Source organism: Protopterus annectens, chromosome 4.part1 (assembly GCF_019279795.1).
Source record: "Protopterus annectens isolate FY-2018-M chromosome 4.part1, PAN1.0, whole genome shotgun sequence".
In the NCBI taxonomy this organism is placed as follows: Eukaryota; Metazoa; Chordata; order Ceratodontiformes; family Protopteridae; genus Protopterus; species Protopterus annectens.
Genome location: NC_056734.1, coordinates 450,111,309 through 450,137,503, shown reverse-complemented (window position 1 = coordinate 450,137,503; position 26,195 = coordinate 450,111,309).

Here is a 26,195-nt window from a genome sequence, read left to right as displayed (position 1 = left end):
TGTGTGTGTGTGTGTGTGTGTGTGTGTGTGTGTGTGTGTGTGTGTGTGTGTGTGTGTGTGTGTGCGTGTGTGTGTGTGTGTGAGTGTGTGTAGATGAATGATTTTGTGGCCATTCACACTCACTGCACCTGCCATTCCCTACTTTAGCACACCTGCTGATGTCAGTCACCTTGAAATAACCCTTTGGCCAAGTCTTGGCCCTATAAGCTCCATGGCACTTGCGATAACTGCGTAATACTGTAGTGTAGCAAACTAGTTAGGTAAGAATTCTAATCCTTTTCCTGGCAACTGTGATAATGTGTGTGAGAGCGCGTGTGTCTTTATTGATACCTGATGTTGTAGTCATTCAAACTTACTACACTTCCCTTATCCCCCTTTAGCTCTGCAGCTGATGTCACTCACCTTCAAAGATACCTTTGGACAGCTCTTCAACATATAAGCACTGTGGTGCTTGTGATAACTGTGCAATACCATAGTGTAGCAAACTAGTTAGGTAGGAGTTCTAATCCTGGTCCTGGCAACTGTGATAATGTGTGTTTGTGTATGAGAGTGCGTGTGTGTGTCTTTATTGACACCTGATTTTGTGGTCATTCACACTTAATACACTTCTCTTACCCCTCATTTAGCTCTGCAGCTCATGTCAGTCACCTTCAAAGATACGTTTGGATAGCTCTTCGACATGTAAGCTCCATGGCACGTGCGATGACTGTGTAACACCATAGTGTAGAAAACTAGTTAGGTAGGAGTTCTAATCCTGGTCCTGGCACCTGTGATAATGTGTGTGTTTGTGTGTGTCTTTGTTGACGTCTGATTTTGTGGTCATTCACACTTACTACACTTCCCTTACCCCTCCTTTAGCACTGCAGCTGATGTCACTCACCTTCAAATATACCTTTGGACAGCTCTCTAACATAAAAGCTCTGTGGCACTCGTGATAACTGTGTAACACTATTGTACCAATATATAGCTAGGTAGGGGTTTGAAACTCGTTACTGGCAAATGTGTGTCATCAGTATCCTGTGTGGGTGTTAGTGTGATTGTGTAAATGTAAAAGTTATTGATTTATTAAGCGTTCTTTTCAAAATCCACTTTTCGTCAAATACACCTTACTTAACTTCATCAGATACAAATCTTAATAAAAAGAAATACAAATTATTACAACTAGTCACTCTTTTTAACTCTACACTAGAACACATGCTAAACACCTTCATTACTATTATTGGTTGAATGTGTTCAGAATCACTGCGTTGTTTAAAAATTTAAAGATACATTGTAGTATTTCTATATATCTGTAACATAATGTAGTAACATTCGGATGTTTTCAGAGTGATGAGAAGCTACGCTTTTCTTCACTTGTAATCTGAGATATGTCGGTTAATTGTTTGATGCCCCGTAAGTAGGATAAAATTATTTATAGTTTGCAGTGAACAGGAGGTCATTTTTAAAACATGTAAACCATTTTAATATACGTATACTTACACATATAAGTTTTAAATATACGTACAATTCTTTATATACTTGGTAGTAAACAGTTGTACTATTGTTTGGTGCACTTCCGGTATGAGTTATGTGGTTTTATGGAAATGACAATATGTTTGCAACAAATAGAAATACTCTCTCTCTCTCTACCCCACTCTGGTAGATGTGGAAAAATGCATCTGTTTTGCATAGACAGCAGCTTGACTTTGGTAGTTAATGCTCATGATCAACTGATGGCCTGAGTACAAATTGGAGTCCTCCAATTGCTAATTGCATGTGGAACACCTGTGGTATCATTCCCATAGCCAACTGCATGGAAACACACTCCTATAAGTAAGCACTGCAAGTGGGTGTTGGCCCTTCTCCTTCACCATGAGCAGGACTTCATGTGGGTGTGTGACAAACAACATCACAGAGGGTAGTTGGAAATAACTCTTACAACAAACACTGTGGATACAGGTCAACAAACTGGAGGGAGATGTTCCAGACATGGGGACAGAATGTTAATACTGCTGTTCTACATTTGAAGTAATGTCGGATTAACAGGGTTTGTGTGGATATGGCTGTTCTGCATGATGTAAAGTCTGGCATAACAGTGTTATGTGGTTGAGAGAACTTTCACCTGTAGGGCTATCTGCAGACTGGCCAAAGTTTGAAGTCTTAGATTTGGTGTGTTAGTCACACATTTTCTGTCTTTATAAATGCAGTAGCATACTCTGATGATTGTAGTCAGTAAATGGTAATATCCATGTGTATTACTGACTTCATATCCCTCAAAAGAGATATGTCACAACAAACCCTGTCACACCAGCAATGTTCTCAGTTTATAACTGAAATATGTCAATATTAGCCCAGTGTCTGTGCCTCTGTCCCCCAAGTCTGACACCCTTTGTTCATATGTCATGCAGTAAGAGGTGGATATGTACAGTATGCCATTATTTACTGACATAATTCCTGATATCAAGCCAGTGATATATCAGACTGCCAGACATGTAATGTATAGGAGATTAGTAGTTAAGGACAAAACTGGGACATTCTGTTGTAGTCTGTACAGCAGTTAGGTCTGTGTATTTATGGTATTGTTGACAGAGTGTCTGTATTATGTAGCAGTGTATTGTGATCATGTTATTTGGCCTGTGTACAGACTGGGGTAGATGTCAGTGTTCTTGGTCCTGTTCTATCTGACATTGCATGCTGCTCCAGTTTCTGATACCCTATCAGCCTATATGCTTGTAGGGCCAGACTGAGACATGTCCCATACTCCAGTCAGGCATCAGACTACACTGTGAATTGGGCCAGTATAAGAAGGGTTAGTGTGGGAGTGGCAAACATGATGATGACTTTTGTTCACACAGGCCATAGATTGTACTACTACTTAGGCTTACCATTATAAGACTGACTGTGTTGAGCTTGGTTGTGGGTATGCACTTTCACACTGGTGTCTGTTACTCCATGCTGTTACATGCCTGTAATACTTGCTATATTTGCAATTACATGTGTATTCCCCCATAGGTAAATTGGGTTAGTGTCATGGCAGTCTGCCTGTAGTGTAGACAGTGGTTGGTGACATGACCGGCAGCTCAGTGTATTTACCCTAGTGTGATGTTAAGTGCAGATATTTGTCAGATGTACTGTTGCCTGACCACCATATGTGTTGTGCATTTCTGACAAAGCAATGGGCTGGTGTGAAGATGTATGGTACTAACTAGTGTGAAGTATGTGGCTTGGGACCTCTGCTCCTCCAGTTAATATGTGTTAGGACAGACAGGAGGGTGTGAATGCATCAACTGTGTCAGCTTATCTAGTCCAGTATTGGTGACATATCCCCATTTTCAGGGCTTTAAACATCCCCTTTGTCAGGCTTGTTCCACATTTCTTTCACTAAGCCGTTCTGTGTATACCTCCTGACTGATCAGATTGTTTCAGACTGTCCATGTTTATTGCTCATATTTCTTCTGTAGTCAACATGATCATTACTGTGATTTGTGTGGTACTTCACTATGATGATTTTATGATGTCTGTCAGTAACTGATGGTATACATGTCAGTTTCAGAAGAGCCTTCCTTCACAACATGTATGTTGACACACCCCTATCACTGTAGCAACATTCTACATTTATAATTGCAATACATACATGGCGTTCCCTTGCACTAAGAGGTTGAGAGTTATGATGCAGATTTATGACTCCACTACATGTCATGGGCATATGTTTTTATATATATATATATATATATATATATATATATATATATATATATATATATATGTATATATATATATATATATATATATATATATATATATATATATATAGAGAGAGAGAGAGAGATGTGTATATAAATATGTATGTATATATATATATATATATATATATATATATATATATGTGTGTGTGTGTGTGTGTGTGTGTGTGTGTGTGTATAAACATATATCTATATACTTTTATGTGTAAACATGAGTGTTATATATACCTTCTCAGATGTAACCCACCATATTCATCTATGTGTATATTTACATATAAGAAGATGATTGATTCAACACTATTTTCACTTACAAGTACTAAACAATTGTAGTAGTCAAAGCAGTTGTTTACTACTATTCAGTATGTGTACTGAATGATATATTTGAAAAAAACAACATACATCTTTGCAGTTTCAGTGGCTTACTGGTTAACTGCTATGACTGTAGTGTACAGGGTACTGGGTTCAAGACCTGCAATAACTATTTATTTTGTTGCTAGGCAGAACAAGGACAGTTGGATACAGAGTGGTTAAGGCAGTTTTGAGCAGCTTTAAGCAGGTTTGCATGTGTTTGCATGATGGTAAGTGGTGCTAACGTATGGTTAAACACAAAGGCATTTACACCATTTAGGCTTCACTTACCAGTGCACAAATCTGCTTAGCATTTACATTTAAGCAATGCTTACACCTGCTAAGCATAGCTCAGCCCTGGTAACCACTGATCACATTCCAGTCTGATAAAATAGCAAGGTAATGACATCTTTAATAAATGTATTTCATTCCATGTACATAACATGCTTCTATGTGCTGTCATTACAGCAGCAGCAAGGGATGTGAGTATACTGTATAGGATACCTGAGTTTACATGGGTAGTACCACAATCTTTTCTCTTTGTATGTGTTTCATACTTGGGTAGTATCTCAGGTTATATGCAGTCACACTTGCACGTATTGTATCATTACATTACTACTTTTAACAGTGCTTTTCCAAGTAAGAGTAGATTGCAGATTGTAGTACTGGAACCATACACCTCTGTATGCAAAGCTGGACTCCGAGTACTGACTATCATGTTCTTGGTGTTTGACCTGTATGTTTTTATGCATCTCCTATTGGATATTGATCTGATATGTTGATATGAACTGTAGACTACTATGTTATTAGGACATGTCATTGAGGACTGCTGTCATGTAGTAATGGCATACCTATCGGTGTCAGACGTCTATCTGTTAAAACATTCATCCTAATGCATAGGATTACCTGTTGGTTAGCTACGTTTTGTCTGTCCTCTGTACAAATGTGTAGATGTCAGGTATTCATCTTGGCTGCTTACAGGGCATCTCTGATTGACTGACACTTACATGTTTGCCCAGCTCTCTTATGAATGCCACAGCTGAGAAACCCCACTCTGTATGCACCACATGCTATGGATACCTCAACCAGACTACCACAGTCAATAGAACATATTTGGGTACAGGTCCGTAACCCAAGCACTGGCCTTGTTATGCAGTATATGTTGCATACATGTCAGTTGGAGCACATCACTGGCCCTCTTCAAGAGAAAACCAGATGAGTGGATGTTGAATATAACTGTCACCCTGGTGATCACTCAAGTGGCATCAGTTGATAGATGACCTGCTGACAAATGTAAGGTGCCATGATACCAGTATACTCACATGCCCTACTCTTCTTATCTCTCCATGGACATTAGCCTGGTACACACCTAGGAACTCCTGCACCTATGGACCTCAGTACTGACAAATGTGTGTGCATTATTAAGTATAACAGTGTCTGTGTGTTTGTAAACTTGTAGCTGAAAATCCTCTGTGGGCCTTCTCACCCACTACACCCCCTATTGCTATACTTAGAAAGTGCTGCTGGTGTAATTCATATTAAATATACCTTGTGACACTCTTCCCCGTATGGGCTACCTGGAGCTTGCAGTACCAGCATAACACTGTTCTACAAATGGGTAGATAGCTGTGAGTTACCCTCTGAGTCCTTGAAATGTGAGTGTGTGTGTATGTGTGTGTGTGTGTGTGTGTGTGTGTGTGTGTGTGTGTGTGTGTGTGTGTGTGTGTGTGTGTATGTGTGTGTGTGTACAATTGTGTGTGAGTGTGCATATTTTTAGGAAACAGCATTCTGAGGACACATTCTCCAAATACAATAAACCTTGCCATACAATAAGAGGGATGATGATGTTGCTGACATTAGGAGAGCCATGACAAACCCTCACCTTACTATTCCTGTGGCCTGTGCAATAAATGCATATCCCTGTAGTAGCACTGATTAGATAGACAAGGGTTTGTATTGCAGTTCTGGCCATTGTGTGATTGTGGGAATGTCAGAGCAGTATCATGGGTTTCAGTGAGTACAATATCCAATGTGGGGTATGGGAGCTGAGTATACCATCTTTATACCATGGTATCCCCCAGTACATGTCCCCAAGTCCACTGTATTAGGACTGCTGTCACCATCAACCATAGAGGTTACTGATTACACTATCCACCCCAATGATGCATGTACAGTGTGCAAAAACTCTGTAACAGTATGGACTCACTGACAAGGTAGTCAGCACTGCTAAACCCTGGTCTATCACATGTCTCTATGACTGTATGTGTTTGTCAATGTGTATTTGACAGTATGTTATACTATGTATTGTCCATTAACACCCAGTATGTGTCCCATTACCATACTGTACAAGGCCTGGTGATTTTGTTCCCTTTACAGGAAGCTCGGGACACACCACACCCTACAAGCTCTGTGGTGTGTGTAATTAAGGCCAAACACATTAGTAGCAATAAGTACCTAGGTAGGGGTTCTACTCTCAGTGTTGCCAACTAAGTGTGTGTGTGTGTATGTGAAGAGATCTACTTCAGTTTGCAGAAAATATATTTCCCTGGGGATCATTTGTTTGAGAACTAACTGGCAAAAGGTGACATTTCTAAGTAATCATCTTGTGGAAATTAATTCCATCAGAAGTAATAGTGGATGTGTAAATGTCCTCTTCCCCACTGTACAGCTGTACAGCTATACTAGAGTTGGTGTATAGTTGGGTGTGGTTGTTGTGGGCACAGCCATCCACATTGTGGTTATTGTTGTGCGTATCCGCCCTCTTAGTTTGCTGTTATACTGTACAGTTTATGTTAAGAGGTTAAGTAGTCATTAATCACACTATGTGTGGTTCTACACCACCACTCACCCTCCAAAGTGGGGGGCTGTGCCACCCACACCAGCACACCTATGTTTGCCAACTCCAGGATTGCACTACCTTGGGGAAGAGGTCATATACCCTGCTAGTACCATTTTCAATTACATTAAATTGGCAGACTGATTATTTACTGATGTACTGTTTTGGCAATTTGGTCTTGGTGGAATTACATAGGCCAAAATGAGTTCTCTGCAAAATGAAGTACATCCATGTGAATAGTATTCTCTGAGTATTGCAACAACACAAAAGCCTGTGTGTGTGTGTATGTGTGTGTGTGTGTGTGTGTGTGTGTGTGTGTGTGTGTGTGTGTGTGTGTGTGTGTGTGTGTGTGTGTGTGTGTGTGTTATTCACAAACATTTGATGTGTGCTACCCACTACACTTACCATTGTCCACTGTAAAGAGCTGCTTACATCAGCTACCATGCACTCATCTGTATACACCCCTCAGACCCATCAGCCATGTGGCATATGCAGTAACTGTTATACAGACCTGTTACTTGTGTTCAGCTGTACCCAGGATATGACACAGTCAATGTGTCACCACAGTGCCACACCCCTCGTAGGAAAGGACAGCAGACCAACATCCTCCTGACACATAGACACCTATAACACAAACAGAATACATTATAGAGACCACAATCAGTTAGTATTAATAACAGCTATAATGCATCATGGCTGGACAGCTACACACCCTGATGTGTAAGCATTAAACATTCCAGCTGACAACAAGTTAAACAGCATTACATTGCCAATCTTTAGTACATTCACCCTGTGCATCAGAACCATATTAGCATGTCCCTGCATTGATTGTATGGATGACAGGGATGTGGCACAGGTATAATCATATGCACAGGGTGTGTTGTGGGCCGCTTGGTTGACATCTTGATTGTGGGTTGGGGGATTCCTTATTAAATGGGCTGAGCAGATGTGGTGTGTGTAGGTATGGAGGTGCCCTAGCTGTGTTGGTGATGCGTGTGTGTATGTATGCACACATTTCTGCCATGTGGCTGCCATATACAGGAGTTTGTTGGACTGCTGCAGACCATACATGGTAGAGTGTACTGTTCACCATGTTCAGCCACAGACACAGGAACTGTGACTGCCAGAGGTTGCACGGGCACTACCAGGCAGAAGCCCAGATATGGTACTCTCTACACTCCCCTGAATATAACAATTGTCTGCTGGATCCGCGTCCCTGTTGAGACCGGCCATGACCATGTGCATGTGGCCTGCTGCATTGTGGTGTGGATAGCACCCCCCCCTGCAGTTCTGGTGCTGGCTCTGCCACTATGGGAGCGGCCATGAGTTGTTGCATGTCCACATAGACCTCCACCTATTGGTGTTGCTGACCTACGTCCACGTGGCTGATGCCCTACTCCTACCACATGCTCTACCACAGACACCACATGGTCAAGGATTTCCACCATCTCATCCAACCGTCTATCCATGACCTCTGCAAAATAATGGTGGGCACCTGCAACACCATGGATGTAGTCAGCATGGATGTACAGCAGAAAGAGTAGCCCTCTGGAGCCTCAGACTATTTCTGGTGTAATGATCCATATGTGCCTGTGCCTTCATGATGGCCCAAAACATGCACCTGGTGACACCCCTGTAAATCTGACTTTGTAGTACCTCACCGGTCATCTGGCTATGGCTGTTGTATACAGACACACTTGCCATAGTCACCACACTTTCCTGTCCCATGCCACCACCTGCTAACTGTCCCTCATCTATCGCAACTGGTGATGGGGTATGCATGGGCATTGTGACTGTGTGCTGGGATGGGGTGGATAAAAGTGGGATGTCAACCAATGGCACAGATTCAACCCCTGACAACCCTGCCTGTGCCTCACTATGCCTATCATCATTGTCAGAGTCTGTATGGACACTAACATCAGGTTGCCTGCAGGAGGGACCCTGACCCACCTCGCCACCTGTAAGGGGCAGACAAGAAATGTATATTAAGACCTGTACATTATGGTTTACTTCTACACACACACACACACACACACACACACACACACACACACACACACACACACTTACAGGTGTGGTGGCACAAAGATATTACACAGACCTCTCATTACCCAACAGTCAACATGCATGACATGACACTCAACAGCATGCACTGTAGCCATACTCAATTCTTGTTACCAACATTATACCATTCTGTGATGCATGAGTTGTGTTAATAGGTGATGCCCCTTCCCCTGGAACACACTGCGCCCATGTACACAGTATTGCTGTACACCTGTACAGCACACTGGCATGTACTGTGCGCCATACCTCACAAGTGTACACACCATTGCTGAATGTGTATATGCATGGCAGTTATGGTTGCTCACAGCCCCTATGTGTTTATCTGACACATACCTAGGATGATATGAGGACTGATGTCAGTAATTAATGCCTGTCCTTTGATTTGCAGATCTCATCATCACCAGTGCATGTATGTGCAATACAATCCAGTTACACTGACAACCTTCAAAGCTTAATGTGGATATGAGGAGTGTACACAGCCATGCCAGCCTCCTGTATGATATGGAATAGGGCCACAATACTGCGTTTGTTAACATTACACATACCTGATATGTGACATATGGCCTGTGTAATCCAGTGCAGTATCAAACAAATGTGTTAGTCATGCAGATGCTGAATGAGATGCATACAATATGTGGTTTGAATAAGTGTGCACATCCTTAACACAATGGTTCATTGAAGCACCTGTTAAGTGAACTACAGCAATCAATATTCCTGGAAGGGGTATACTAGCATGGCCCATCTTCACTTGCCATTATTTGGTCACTCTGCCCTCTAAATGTCCAACTCTGCCAGATTGCATGGTCAGCTCATGTGCACAGCCCTTGGAGGTCACACAGTAGCTTCACTATTGCTGTAGAGCCAGGGTTATGTCTGGCAAAATTCATAGTATTCACTGTGTTCAGATACAGCCATTCTTAGCAAGCTTAGGATGTATGCTTCAGTTCACTCTTGTGTTTCAAGCTGACACCCTTCCCCATCTTCAGTCTTATCGCAGATGCTTGATAACTACGGGCCACAAATGAGTGTTATTTTATAGTGTTCTAAATTCCAAACACCATATCTACTGGCCTAGTTCCAGATAATGAACAGCAAACCTAAAGGTGTACACTGGCACCAGCAAGGTAAATATTAGGGATGGTGGCCCTGAGGTGAAGTGAGGTGTTGCTTGTGCACCACATGTACCTTTACGAATACTGTCTGTAGGTTTGAGTCTTTGTCTCATGACACCATTACACATTGCAACATGTGAATTTGGGAGACTTGATGCTATGCTTATGCTACCTGTAGAGAGCCCTGGATGATGTATCAAGTGGGACAACTCTTCCATCTGATTACCCTAACCCATAGGCCATACTTATACAGAATCCAGGCAATTGTTGACACAGGTACTGCACAGGCAGTATTTGCTAGACATCCTTGCAAGTCCCTCAGTGTTGCTGCATGTTTCTGGACAACCTCCATGACTGGTTTGCAACATGTTTTGTCATATATTTTGGATGGGCATCTGTTTATTTTCTACATCAATGTTGTCCCATACTTCATACACACATATATGACTGTCTGCACTGTTTGCCATGGTATATGCAGTGGTGAGGTAAGGCTACTTTTCCCACTCCTGAGTGCTACCTTTCAGATATGGGATCCATTTCATGGTTTATAAGATGTGTGCAAGCCATGGTTGCCTCTGTTCCAGGTAAGTGGGCAAATGTCATGGACATACTTCTTGGACAGCAGACCATTACTTGGTGTGACATTGAGGTACTGTACTTGATGTAAAGTGTGTACTCAAGAAGAGTGAATACTGTCAGTACATCACAAGCTGCTTCCACAATATTTTATTTCATGTGTGTGTTCACACATATGCTTCCAGTGTTTGTTAAGGTATGCATTCCCCATATTTGTTGTCCTAACAAAGGATTCCATATTACACATTCATTGCTCATGTTAGGATCACATTACAGGTTGTAAAAGGTGCGGAATGTTGTATTGTGATTTGCCGTTGTTTATATCAGGAACAGTTGCCATTGTAATAGTGGTGTATGCACTGTTGTAGCGACTGTATAAGGGTAATGTTTCAGACATGCCCCTACTGTAGGCCACCATTATGTTCATCTCTGTCCACACATCTTGCACTGACATGTTGTTAGGTATACTGCAGGACTCTTTGATACAATTCAGCTATGCCACCATGGTGATAACACCAACAATAAGTGAACATGTACAGCATGCATTATGGGTGCATGTGTGCATGGCAAATAACATGGCCATAACATGGCTGGTGTATTGAACAAAAAAGCTCCATACTCACCAGCTACAGGCTGCTGCCCCAGTTGTATACCAGATGGACCTAAATAGTTGTGTGAGAGAAGTAATGTCAGTAGCTACACCTGTGGCATTGGTACAGGGTGGGAGCAGCATTTCAGCACATCAACAGTACAAACCCACAATACTAGAGATTATGCACATCTGTTCATTACTGCACTGCAGCAACAGACTATCTTATCTGACATATGCATGTAGATACTTTACAGATGAAAATGGATAAGCAACAGTGGTCTAGTAATGTTTCCTGAGGCCTTACCTGCGCACTCCTCATCCATTGTGTGGGTGGCACCCACCTCCACAATGCTGTCTTCAGTCTGCTAGCTTGGCTGGAGGGCGGGTGCCCCAACGCTGATGAGGAGCTCCTCAGCATGTGTCAGTGGGGGCTGGATGGCATGACCCCCACCTTTGGCTAGCTGGTCCTTCCTAACTGCAGCAGCATGCTGATAGGCATGGCAGATCAGATCTGTGCAGTGATGCCACACCTGCTCATAATTTTGGTTGTGCAGGCCACCATCATTTACGCTGTGGACGAGCTAGTTCCACAGGGTGGTCTTCTTCTGCAGATCCTGGGCCCTGCGGCTGAAGAGGATGGCATGATGCATGATCAGGTATTGGATAAGTGCATCATTTTCCAGGTTTGTGAATGTGGGCAGACGCTCCTGGGACATTGTACCTGGAAGACATAAACAGGAGAAAAGGTCACAGGACCTTGTATGGTTGTCCAAGTGCACATCAACAGTGGATATTACTTGCAAATAATCCATACTATACCATAACACTATAAGCTATCATGGCTTTGACATCTTGCATTACACCCCTGGCCTTGACCTGTCCAGTTCCCCCAATGTTGGACACTTAATGGCATAATCCAATATTCACCATTCATTTCTGTGTAGAGGGATGACAGTAGCCATCTTCCATGTGGATGGTGTGTGGATGGTGGCATGTGTGTGTTTGACTGTAGTGTGTGTGATTGAACTGTGAGCACATGCCTGTGTTCATGTAGGAGGCAAACTGTGATGTTCTCATGCCCCATGGAGACTTGCTGTTGTTGCCATCCATCAGCATTATGGCCATGCTCACTATTGATGCGGGCAGGAGTGTGGTTGATGTGCATATCCCCCTGTACTAATGTTGTGGACAGGGTGCCACTGTTCCCACCCATCCTGCCTGATGCAGTTTGCCTGTATCCATGGCATGTGTCTATGAGTTGTGCTTTACCCCCAGTACAAGTTGACTTGTGTTACTGGCTCTTAGACTGCTACATGTGTGTAGACATGGTTGCAATTGGCCTTGGTGGTTTGGATATGTCTGATTTCTAGTTATAGACAGACTTACAGGAAGTCACATGTGAACCTACAAGCTTGCTCGGATAGAGGTGCATTTGCTTCCAAGTTGTGGTCTGCACCTATGTGTCCCTATACAGCCACTATAGCAACCTATTATGTGCTTTGTGTCTTGGTGCTGTCCACCAAGGGGGATTACTCTATCGTTGGTGTAGGATGGTTGTACAGGTAAGGTACTGTTGATTCCATATAGCAACAGTGGATATGAAGTGTACACACCCCAGTTACAATACATGGTACTTGTGCAATTGGAAGATGACCCCACAAAAGCACATGTCAACACAATCCCCAGCTGTGATGTGTCCTATAGCCTGCTCAGTTCAATAGGGAACATAAACTGCCCTGTGGAAACATATGGGAATTAATACTCAGTACAGTGAGCCAGTTGAATGTGTGTGCACACCCTTACATGGATATGCTGTGTAAACACTGCTGAGATGATTGCAGCATCCATTTGTCTTGGTTTGTACTCTAACATCATATCACATCTTCACTTGGCAATGGTTGCTCACCTTCCATGAAACTGCTTTATTTCCTTTCCAATAGAATTGTACAAGTTATGGGTCACATTTGAGGTGAGAAACGTTTTGACATGACTTTCTGTGGTCTCATTGGCACACAGCACACAGACCTGCATTCCAACAGGGGTGTGTACACTTTGATATCCAGTGTATATGGGTGTTGATATAGCTGTTAGTAGTAGGCATGGACAGTGGGTCATAACACAGTTGTACACTTGTCTGATAACCATGTCTATTGTAGTACCCATATCAGTGTCATGCAATGCAACAATCAGTAGCAGTACACATTTTATTTTGTTGTATGCAGTGACAGTGATATTACACACATGTGCAACATACACATCCTATTTTCCAGACTGCTTGTAACTAATGTAATTACTTCTGTGACTTTCAGCTGAACATACGCATACATACACATGCTCAGGGGATACCTGATATACATTTGTGTTCTATGTCATTATGGCACACTGTATTGACAGTCTTGCTGCTCAATCATACATCTCAACCTGTTATACCAGGACTTCTGGTCATTGGTCCACATCACTAGGTGACAAAACAGGGAAGTCAATTTTGATAAAGTATTAATATAGCTGCCATAACACAATTATATGTGTAAGTGACTACAGATATCTGTCACAACTGTGAACATTGTCCAGAAGAACACTGTCAAGTTGAATGTTATTAATTCAATATATCACATGCAGTTTATCACACACATCTGCAACAGTGCTTTACTATGGGCATGTCCTATATAGATATCCTAGATTTACAATACAAACATGTATAATACTCATATTCACAGATAACATATGGCTATGGGCAACATCCCATTAACTGGCCTAGCAGTGGCACAGACATGACTGTTTGACAGACACTCTAGTGGTTGACATATATGAGCTGTCCTTTCCCATGGTGTGTCAGGCTCCTCAGCTGTGACCCAACCTATCCACCTCTTAGAGCATCACATGTGGACAAAAAATAACATTGGGGGGATATATAGGGACAGATCATAGATATACCTATTACAAACCTGTGAAGTTTGTAGCAAATAACTACATCATGTGGGGTTGTCCCTTTACCTTAACTGTATGGAAGACATCCTTCATGTGTGGGGGCAGCAATGTTATAGACAGCAGGTAGGAATACCTCTTACAACAGGACTTGTAGACACAGGCCAACTACATGTTCATATAAGGTTCCAGACCTAGGGACAGTGTGTGAGTATTGCTGTTATGCATTGAATACTGCTAGTTTTACAGGGTTTGTGTGTTCATGTTAATTTTGCATGGAATGCAGTCTGTCTGCAGAGCTCTCAACTGTGGGCATATCCACATGATGGCCAGAGTATTGGCTGTTATATTTTGTCTGTTCCCCACACAGGTCTTGTCCCTGACATATCAGTGGCATTCTCTCCGTTGATTTCTATCAGTATATGGCAAGATCCATTTGTGTTTCTGACTTCTGTTTCTGAGCAAGGGTATGTTGCAACAAATCCTGTAACACCAGCAACTTTCACAGTGTATAACAGCAATATTTTGAATATGACCCTGTGTTTCAGCCTCTGTCCTCCACTTATATGCCATGCTTTGTCCAGATGTCATGCAGTAAGAGGTTGATAGGTATGGTCTATCATTATTTAGTGCTGACATTCCTGCTGTCATTCCAGTGATGTTGTGGAATCCCACACAAGTTGTGGGGTAGGGCCTATATATACGAGGGCTACAGCTAGACAAAACATGTGTGGCCCTGTACTGTCTGGAGGTCAGTGTATTGCGAACACTGTTATATGCCCTTGTAAGACATTTTATGAGGGGAGGGGTATTAAATGTTTTTAACCTAGGCTGTTACAACATGTGAGGGATATCAGTAATAAGAAACATTAAGATATATGGCTGTACATTTGCATATGTTTCACCATGGGAACAGTGGTGGGCTAGAGCTTACTGTCTTGCACACAGTTCTGTTTGTCAGTGTGATAGTGACATTTTAAGTTAAGCATTGTTATTTAATGGATATGTTCACATTGTGACAATTGATACTTTTCCCCCTAGGGGGTTCAGTACAGAGTGTAATTGGAGGCTGTTGAACTACATCTGTAATTAAGTGTTGACTGATTCTCATCTTCAAGGCAAGTGTGTTTTTCACTGTTGTACTACTTGAAGGCTTTAGCCTAGACAGCAAAGTATGTTATGTTTTGCAGATTACTGTATCATATGTTTTCTCTGAGAGTTGCATTAATCAGTTATTATGTAGTTCAAACACCTAAATGCTATAAGAAATGGCATAAACAACTGAAATAGTACACAAATAAACATTTATATGTATGCAAACTGTGAACTGTGTGGTGTTATGTGCTTTGCATTGTGTGTGATTATATGTTTCTTGCAATAATTCTCATTTGTAGGAAGTAATCAGACACTGACAAGGTGGCAACTGTATTATTTATTTTTATTTTTATTTTTAGTTTACATTTGTTGACCGGGCTAGTCTAGCTAGATACATGTCTATTTTCAGTAGAGGCCCGGGGAGAAAAGCTCCACAAAACACAGTAATATAAAACAAAACTTGTTATACAAAAAAGAAATATTTTACAAATGGAAAGTAGTACATAAACTGTTTCATAAGCATAGCCAAGAAAATACATCAAGTGATAAAATTGCTTACTGCAAAAAGGGAAAGAAATCTTGTTTATCACATGACCGAACATGTTGTTTGACCTGCATGGAGGAATTACAATGCAGGTGATTTCTGATTTGATATATATATATATATATATATATATATATATATATATATATATATATATATATATATATATATTTTAGTTCAGTGGAAATGATAAATAGCAAGTAGAAAAATAGTACTGTAGAAACCTAGTAAAGAATTTGAAGTGACTAAGAAAAGGTAGAGGCAATAAAAGGTTCAGTCAGGGTTAGTACAAGGACAGAGCCATTGGGAATAAAGCAAAGTTTTTAGATGCTTCTTGAAAGTAGGTAAAGAAGTAAATGCAGTAAGTTCACTTGGTAGCTTGTTCCAGATAGGTCCAGTACAGTTGGAGAACAAACAGTCCCCAGCTTTGTTGTTGGATTTATAGGAGGCTGCTAGGAACTTGGTGGCAGATTGCAATAGGAATAATGGCTGTTTGATATTCTGTGCACCTTCTATATATACTCTCTTTATATATCTATAATTTTATATATATATATATATATATATATATATATATATATTTATATATATATATATATATATATATATATATATATATATATGTGTGTGTGTGTGTGTGTGTGTGTGTATCATTAGAATGTTTAGTGCTTCCACAATGTACAGTCCCTATGGTAGGCTGACTGTGCATGATATGTTAGAGAAATCATCCTAACATCTTACAGCTTTGTGGTAACTTGTTGTAGGTATGTTGTGCAGGTTTCTGGGTTCAAGACTTGCAAGGGCTGGTTATTGTGTTGAAAGGCAGAACAGTTCAGGTGTGGAGGAAGGTATAATGTCAATAATTACCAGAGGTCCCTATTTTGGGCCCCTTCACCCCCATTTACAGTGCCTTTGGTCAGATGTTTTGCAGTGAGAGTTTCAGAGTGTGGAGCCAATGTCCGAATGCACTACATACATAGATTCATAGGCAGGTACTAGGCTATCTGCCCGGAGGCATTTATAAGCCTAGCCAGAATGTGTTGGCTTTCGCTGCCTCCTTAGATTAGTTCCCTGTGCCTCTGTCCATCAGAGCCATTGAAGTGATCCCTGGGGTAAACTTTCTGTTTCCCATCCACTCGTCAAGGTTTCTCTTGAAGAGGGTTAGCAAAGAGCTCTGCCTAATGTAGATTGGAATCTTGTTCCAGAGCATTGGAAGTCTCTGGGACAGGAATCTATCCCTCCAGCATGTCCTATTTATTGTTGTGCTGAGGTTTAGATCCCTGGAGCATGTGGCTTGAGGGGATATGGTTTTCTTTAGGTGGAGCATGTCCATCAATTCTGGGTTAGACATGGCCTTGTAGGTCAAGCAGAGATCACCTCTGAGTAGGCGGTATGCAACCGAGTACAGCTGGAGTTTCTTCAGACGAGCTGCATAGGGCATCTGCTTGAGGCCAGTGATCCTCTTGGTGAGGAACTTCTGTGGTCTTTCCAGTTGTTGCAGGTGTCTTGTAAGGTACATCCCAAATGGGACATTGTACTCTATGATGGGTCTGATGAGTGATGCGTAGAGGGGCCCAATGACCTCTTTCGTGCTGGATGCAAACCCTTTTGTGATTAGGTGGGTGACATAGAAGGATTTTCTAACCACTTTGGCAATGTGATTATCAAAGGAGAGGTTACTATCTACTTGAGTCCCCAGATCCCTTATTACATCTTTTGTATTTAGGGGGCTACCACCTATGTGGTAGTTTGTGGGTACTTTGTTTTTTTCCATAGGGGATGACTGTGCACTTTTTGGCATTTAGCTTGAGGCCATGGTTTTGACACCAGGTATCTGTCTCAATGAGACCCTTTTGGAGGATGTCTGTGTCAGACTGAGAGTCAATTATAGCCCCTAGTTTGCAGACGTCTGCAAACTTGGTCAGCTATAGTCCTCCTGTGCTTGCCTGTACCTCTGAAAAGTATATACCGAACAGGAGGGGTCCTAGGACTGAGCCCTGGGGAATGCCACTTGTAACCAGTTTAGAATCAGACCTAGCTCCTGCAACTCTTACCATGTGGGTTCTGTCCGTGGGCCAGTTGGCAACCCATCTTGTGACTTAGGAGTTTATGTTCAGGCTGGTGAGCTTGTCTATAATGCCTGAGTGGGGAATGGTGTTGAAGGGCTTTTCAAGGTCTAGGTAGGCTGTGTGGACCACCTTTCCCCTCATCTATAGCCTTGGTAACTGTCTCAAAGAAGTCCACCAGGTTTAGGAGGCATGATCTGCTCTTAACAAAGCCAAACCGGGTAGGGTCCAGTGATGAAGGTTTCCAATGTCTCTGTTAATGAGATCCATGATGATGCACTCCATAGCTTTGCAGACCAAGCTAGTCAGGCTTATAGGCCGATAGTTCCTGGGGTCCATTGTGGCTCCACCTTTGTGGAGCGGAATAAACATTGCTGTGCACCACTCTGTGAGCCTGTGGAGAGGCTGAGTTTAAACAGTGTGTTTAGGTGAGGGGTTAGTTCATCTTTGAGCTCATGTAGGATGCAGCCTGGGACACCATGCGGTCCCATTGATGCTGTATTTTTGGCTTTGGAGAGGGCTGTTTTAACCTGAGTGTCTGTGATTTCAGGGGCACTACATTCTTCTGGTATAGTTATGGGCCCTTTTGTGGGTGAGAGGGGGGTGAGGTTTGCACTGAACCTGTCTGCCAGGAAGTTGACTATATTGGTCAGTTCAGTGTATTTTGTGCCATTCTGCACTAACTCTGAACAGATCTGAGAATTGCCACTTAGAGTCTTGACATAGCTAAAGAATGCTATGATGTGGTTATCTTTGGAGTCAATGGCAATTTTTCTTTCAAAGCTAGCCTTGGATGATTTTATGAGGGAACGTAGTTTCTTGCTGACACTGATCAGGGATGTCTTACCTTCTTGGTATTTTACTCTTTTCTGTACTAGTTTCCTCCTTCTGTTGTATAGCTTGTTTATGGTAGGGGTCCACCAGACTGGTTTCCTTTTCTTGGAAGAGTGAGTCTTGGTTTTGTTTGGGATAGCATGATCCATGCATTCTTGTAGGTGCCCATAGAGTGCATTAGTAAAGGATTTTGCCGTTTGGACAGCATTATCCTTTAGCATGGGGGCTTTGAAACTTCCCACCTCAGTCTTAAGTAACGCGAAGTTTGCTTTTGAAAAGTTTTTCATGGTGGTTTCTTTGACCAGGGGTGGTGGCGGAATGTGGATATCCAGAGTGATTAGTTTATGGTCAGATCTAACCAGCAAGGGGTTGACCTCCAGTGTGGAACACTGGTTGCCCATGTTGGTGATGACCAGGTCCAATATGTTGTCACCTGTGGTGGGGGTGTTGACCAGTTTATCCAGGGCATTTGAGTTTATAATTTCTAGGAAATGTTGGGCAAGGGAGTTCATACTTGAGTAGTTCTCCCAGTTAATGTTTGGGTGTTTAAAATCACCCATTATCAGGGTGTTTGGTAGGACCTTTATGTTTTCCAGTGTTTCCAGGAATGTGGAGTGAGGGTCCTGGGACATGGTGGGTGATTTGTAGCAAGGTATAATTTGAATAGCAGTTTTGCCCATTGTTAGTAGCATGTGGATGTTCTCTGAAGCATTGTGCTGTGCCACTAACCTGGAGGTGTGGGTATCCTTGATGAATATGGATACTCCCCTGCCTTTTGTATTTTGGTCCGGCTTTGTAGCCGAAATGTATGGTATGAGTTGTAGCCTGGTAGTGCTGGGGTGCTCTCTGGAGCCTTAAACCAGGTTTCTGTTGCTGCACATATATCAATTTTCTCCATACTGAGGAGTGCCTCGAGTGCATGCATTTTGAGGTTTAGACTTCTCTCATTGAGCAGCATTACCCTCAGTATTTTGTTACTTGTGCTATTTATGGTGGTGGGTTTGTCTTTTGAGCCTTGCCTAAAAAAAGCACTATGGAGGTGGCAAGAGCCATGGCCAGTATTCGAAAGTCTAAAGGGATACAGGTGCTAGCCATCTCTAGCAAAGCAGCGTGGCTTGTTGAGCATGTCATCCCAGGCTGACAGACACTGGATCCCCTTTGAATGACACCAGAAGCTTAGCCAACTGTTGAAATTGATAATTTTTTTCTCTATACTGTGGTATCATTCTTGGTGAGGGCAGGATGCTACTCAGGGTCAGGGTCATACCGGCCTGGGCTACATGATCAGAGAGCTCCTCCATGTCTCTTTTTATGTAGTCCAGGGAGGTACAGCTCAGGTCATTCACACCAACATGGACAATGACAGAGTCATATTTGTACTTGTTCTGGAGTGACCTAAGTGCTTGTGTTATGTGGCAGATCCTGGCACCCAACAGGCAACTAACAGTAACCTTCTCCTTGTTCAGCCTAGTGAGTGGGACGTCAGTGTGCCTGACTATAGAGTCACCTATTACTACTGTGTTGGGTATGTTATTATGCCTTAAGGGCTGTGATCGTGTGGCACACTGGTTTTGTGAAGTATGTGTTTCATGGTTTGTGTTGGGGGGTGGAGGTTGTTTGGATGTCTGCTTTGGAGGTCTCTGTTGCTTCTGCAGATTTTTATTTAGAGCCTCCGCGTATGTTTTTGTGTATGTATGTGTGTTTTTTGCCAGTGCTGGTTTCATAGGTCTATGTGAGACTGGTGGTGTGATGCAAGTAATTCCTTTCTCCTCTTGACTGCCTGGTCCAGTCTTGGGTTGAGAGAACTTAGACTCTAGTTTGGCTGTATAATTGCATCTCTCGCATGTATTAGTGTTTGGTGGAAGGAGGAGAGGGTTGTCTGTGTACATGAGGCAATTGTAACATTGCCTCAAAATGCCCAGATTCACCAGTTGGACTGGAGAGCACACCTGAAACTGCCCTTTGGACATGCCTGGATAGGTACAGTGAACTGTTTTACTGATTGGCTGGTAAGGTTGAATAGAGAGCCTTGTCCTTCTCTACAATATAGGGGGGGGGTCTAGTGCTAAGGTTTATTAGTGCTTGCTATGAGTTTTGGGCAAGTGCCGGGATGAGAAGGGAATGATTTTAGTGCTTAACTTGAAAGTTTGTCTAGTTCCAAGGGAAAAATTGAAGAGTAGACTTTGTGGAGCCGGGAATAGTTATACCCTAGCTAACCAGCGCTGCCCGGCATGCAAAACCGCACAAATGCGGGTTTTATAGCAGGGAAATGAAAGAGATAGAAATTATCCCAAAATGTCCAATAAACTACTAATTTCTGGGCTGAAACCACTCCTCTAGGGACAGATAGGCTGCTCAAAGCTCCCTCTCTCACAGTGAACAGAGAAACTTCCTTCTATCCATGTAAGGTATGGGCAAACACAGAAACTTGTAACACAGCCCTGAATTCAGTACTAACCTGAAAAGTGGACTAAACTAGCTTAGAAAGGTGGGAAAACAAGTATTTTTTTTTGTTTTTTTTTTTCAGAAAATAAAGCAGATACAATAAAAAAAACACTTTAAATGCACAGAAATGGCTATGACACTTGACTGTGTAGCCTAAAACAGTTAAACAGGTAATTTAAACACAAAAATTACTTTGTTAAAGTGCAGGCAGTAAAACAAGTACAATATGTAGCTGAAACAAGCTTTTTAAATCACAGAAACTCTAGAAAACTGGTGTTTTAGGCAAAATTAGCTAAAGTTTTAAATCACAGAAACTCTAGAAAATCGGCGTTTTAGGCGGAACACGTTTGTGTGTGTGTGTGTTTGTGTGTGTGTTTGTGTGTGTGTGTGTGTGTGTGTGTGTGTGTGTGTGTGTGTGTGTGTGTGTGTGTGTGTGTGTATATATATATATATATATATATATATATATATATAGAGAGAGAGAGAGAGAGAGAGAGAGAGAGAGAGAGATGTAAATATAGAGATATATATATATCTCTCTCTATATATATATATATATATATATATATATATATATATATATATATATATATATATGTCTATATATCTATCTATCTATCTATCTATATATATATATATATATATATATATATATATATATATACATTTTCCCTACTGTTGATTGACTGTGCTGCATGATATGTTTGAGAAAACAGAAGACATTTCTACAGTTCACATGGCTTAGTGGTAAGTTGCTGTTACTATGGTTTGTAGGGCCCTGGGTTTGAAACTTGCTAGGGTTAATTTTTTGTTGCTAGCCAGAATAAGGACAGTTGGATACAGAGTGATTAAGCCACTTTTAAGCAGTTGTATGCAGGTTTGCATGGGTTTGCACAGTGGTAAGCAATGCTAACTTCTGGTTAAATATGCTTATAGGCAGCCTGAAAGTGCTTAATCTGTGCAGGCATTGCTTTATTGGCATGCAAACAGGCTTAATCCTGCTTACTACTGCTTAAAAGTGCTTACTACTGCGTACCACTGCATTGATTTCTTTAAAAGAAAAGAAAAAGAGGTAATAGGAAAGTGGTGAAAAAGGGGGCACGCAGAGGGAAAGACAATAGGGAAAGTAGATAGGGATGTGCAGGTCGGGTGTAGGGAAGGTCCATAGCTGTCCATTTCTTGTACAGCAATAGCTGTGCATATATACTGAATTTGGAGGTATATATGGACACTCAAACCCTTGAGAGATGGGTGATGACAACAATAATATGTTTTGAAGCTAATTAGGCCAGATTGTATTTGTCCAGTGAACATGTGTGCAAAATGGACAGCTATGTATGGGGCACATTTTTTTTTGGTAACAGATTGCCTTTTTTTTTTTTTAAGGTGAGAGTGGGATGTTGGGGAAGGATAGTAGATATATTTGGGGAGGTAGGTTGGATAGGAAGACAGACAAGACAGACAAGACAGCATACAGTGGTGGTATATGACACATGTGGGGTGTAAACACCTTGGGCAGGGAGGGGTGTTTGGAAATTGGAAGCCCATGAGCCCCCAAATGGAAACTGTGGGACTGAGGTCCCCACCCATGGGCAGTCACCACTGCACCTTCATGGCCCCAAAGTTGTCTGTGCTGGCCGCTGAGCAGGTGGGGCAGGCTGACCCTCTAATTGCACAATGTGGCCCTCAAGCTGGCATAGCAGATCTCCAAACTCCTTTTGGAGCTCGCTATGCAGCAAACCCCAGACCTGGCTTTGGTTGACAGGATCCTGTCCGCGCCCACTCCTGGTGGAGCAAGCACCATCCCCTCAGGTGGTTCCACCTGAAGGTGGTGCAGGACCAGTGGACAAGGAGGTCCCAGGGTGGGTCCCATGCAGGGCCTGGTGCCATGGCCAGATGAGGTGGGAGAGGTGGGTCGCTGGGACCGGCCTTCCCAAACATGCTATGGTGTTACAGTTTTAGAACATATGTGGGTTAGTAATAGTCAACACAATCCAGGATTAGTTACAACCGCATGCATAGATATTCCCATTAACCCAAAACAACATATTTGGAACGGCTGCATAGCAAACAGAACACATGCATATATGAAACCACATTGGCCAGTACAACGGCATGCAGGTTACATTGATAGCAACAGGCCACCAATGATAGTATTTCGACATGGAACATTAATAGAAACACATTTCAATATTTGTTGAACAATAGGACATATGTCCCAACAGTAGGTTTGGTGTAAAACATACCCATTGATTTGTGTGTTTAGATTATTGTAGCAGATATGGTGGGGGGGGGAGATGTCAATTAACAACTTGGATATCCTTGCAGTACTCACAACTTTAATGATCATTGCTCTAATCATTACTGTACAGGTATTATTACAATACCATATGGCCTTGGTTTGGCCAGTGGTATGTTTGTACACAGTGTATACATCAGCTGTCTTATAGCTACATTCTACTTCTTTTACCTGGTAGACCTGTGGAGGGAATGTTTGTTAACACTACCTGACTGTTTCTACACATATTCCTCGATTCCTAGATATAATTCTGCACATACCTCTCAACCTCTTAATGCAAAAAAATCTGTACAAACCTTGACAATCTGGGGTTACAAATAGGGACATAGTTTAAATATTGCTCTTATAAACTTTTAGACAGTTGCTAGAGTAACAGGATTTGTTTTAATATACATTTTCTGAAGGATCTGAAGTCTGAAACTCAAATGTATGTCATTATTTAGTGACTACAATCCTGAGATCATCCCAGTGATTTGCCAGGGAAATAGAGGAACAGGCCAAAAATATGAGGCAAAAATATGGACATTCTGCACAAATCTGTATCGTTGAGAGGTATGATTATGCATACAGCTTACTACCACTCCTGGGATTCTAACCATGGCTGTGTGTGCTAAAAACACAACACTTTGTGTTTCATCAGAGTGAGCTATTCAGAAAATGCTGCCTTTTCCTTCCATGTTTTCTGCCTAAGTCTCTCTTGGTTGTACAATCTGACCTTGTAATTACAACATTCTTATACAGACATTCCTAGACATATTTTTTTATGTAGCACATTGTGTGAAACAGTTGACACAACAGTACTATTCACATGCCAGATCTTGGTGAATGCAACATATGAGGCCATACAATACCAGAATAAACACAACCATTCCAGGATTTAGAACTTTATTGCCAGGCAGTTACACTTTTATTTAAATATGACCTATATGGGACTATTACTGTCATATTGTCTGGTTTATTCAGTGGAAACCATACACATTTTTTATAGTGCCAGATGACATTTTACACCTTTATATTTATTTGGTATGACTACTACAGGCAGGATTGTTACTCATCAGCCTCGCGACACAGACTTTGCAACCTGCTGGCATGGGCTTCCTGGTTCACAGCCCGCTCAGCTGCAGCTTAATGAAAATAGAGAAGCATTTATGCATACCTATCCATCACATACACAGGTTGGACTTTGGTAAACAATTATTACCATGAATACTTACAAACTGCTAGGACATCCCCCCTGTCTCTTGCTTCTTGGACCCACGGTTCTAAGAGCTCCCTCTTCCTCTGTTTCAAGTTGGCATAGTGGTGCCAGACCTGGTCACCAGTCTGAGGGATACCAGTGGCACTGGTGAGATCATGGGCAAGACTTTCCCAGGCTTTCGCTTTATATTTGGAGCCTTGGTACTGGTCCTGCAGCAGTCTCATTTCATGTTTTTTACCAGGAGTCCTACCATGACCTTGGACACCTGTATGCTCCAGAGCTGTGCCTGGAAGTGCATGCCCTCTCCAAATCCTGCCATACTGCCTACAGTGGAGTGCTACAAGCAGTTATGAGCTGTATTCCCACCTGTGGGGTTTAAATATGGCTGATTTCCCACTCTTTGCCATGATTCGATGGTTTTGAAAATGTTGAGCTAAGATAAGCTACGAGCAAACCTGCTTAGCAAAAGTTGGCAGTGTTTAAAGGGGCAGGTTCAGCATTGCTTACCAATGGGCAAATCCATTTAGCTGGGCTATCCATTGCTTAGTATTCATATGTGCACAATGTCTACACCCAGTCAACATAGCTGTGCAATGCTTAGCATTTCTTATGTTTTATTATATTGGTCTACCACCTGTATGGAATTGATTCATCATTCATTACATAATATAGATTTATTTACCTTCCTTGACATCCCCCAATGTGCTGTGATTAATTTATTCTTGTGTGACTATACTGTATGGGGCACTTGTGTTTATATGGGGGTTTCACTACTTTATTACACTGACACCTCAAATCTGGGCCTAATACACTACTCTCGTTGAGAAAAATCAGTTACTTCTTACATAAATATGCAAAAAATAAAAATTTAGATTTTTACACATACAAAATGGAAATGGCTTTCATGTGGCTCAAACTGTGAATAATTATATGCAAGGTGTACACTGTAACCACTACACTATTGCACTTATGCTTATGTTGGATGGCTATTGCTTTTTAACCTATCGTGCCGTTTCAGCTGGGCTAAGCATAGCTAAGCAACAGGCCCACCCATGCAGCTATGCTTAAACTTTATTGCATATATAAAAAAAATGTATTTGTTTTTTTTTTTTTTATTTGTACCCTTCAGAATATCCATGCTAATGCTGAACCTGTTATTCCATCAACTTTCTGCTTTGCGGGGCAATTGTCCCTTATGGCTTTGTCCACATTCCTTACTCTGATGGGTTGGGAGGTATGTGCTATGTGCTTATGCTAAATCTGTTATTCTCTCAATTTTTGGCCTGGTAGGGACAATTGTCCCTTATGGTTTTGTCCAGATTTCTTACCCTGATGAGTTGGGGGTGTTACGAGCTTTCTTGCTCATTTTAAATTGCCGTACAGCAATTCTGTTATGCAGGGGGCATGTATCTTGTGAGAGCACTGCTCTCAGACACACCACCTGTGCTTGTACAGATTTCCATGTACATATTGCAGCATGGCAGCGTGCCTTTATGTATATGCATGGCACACTGCTGTGATGAACAGGAATGGTCCCTG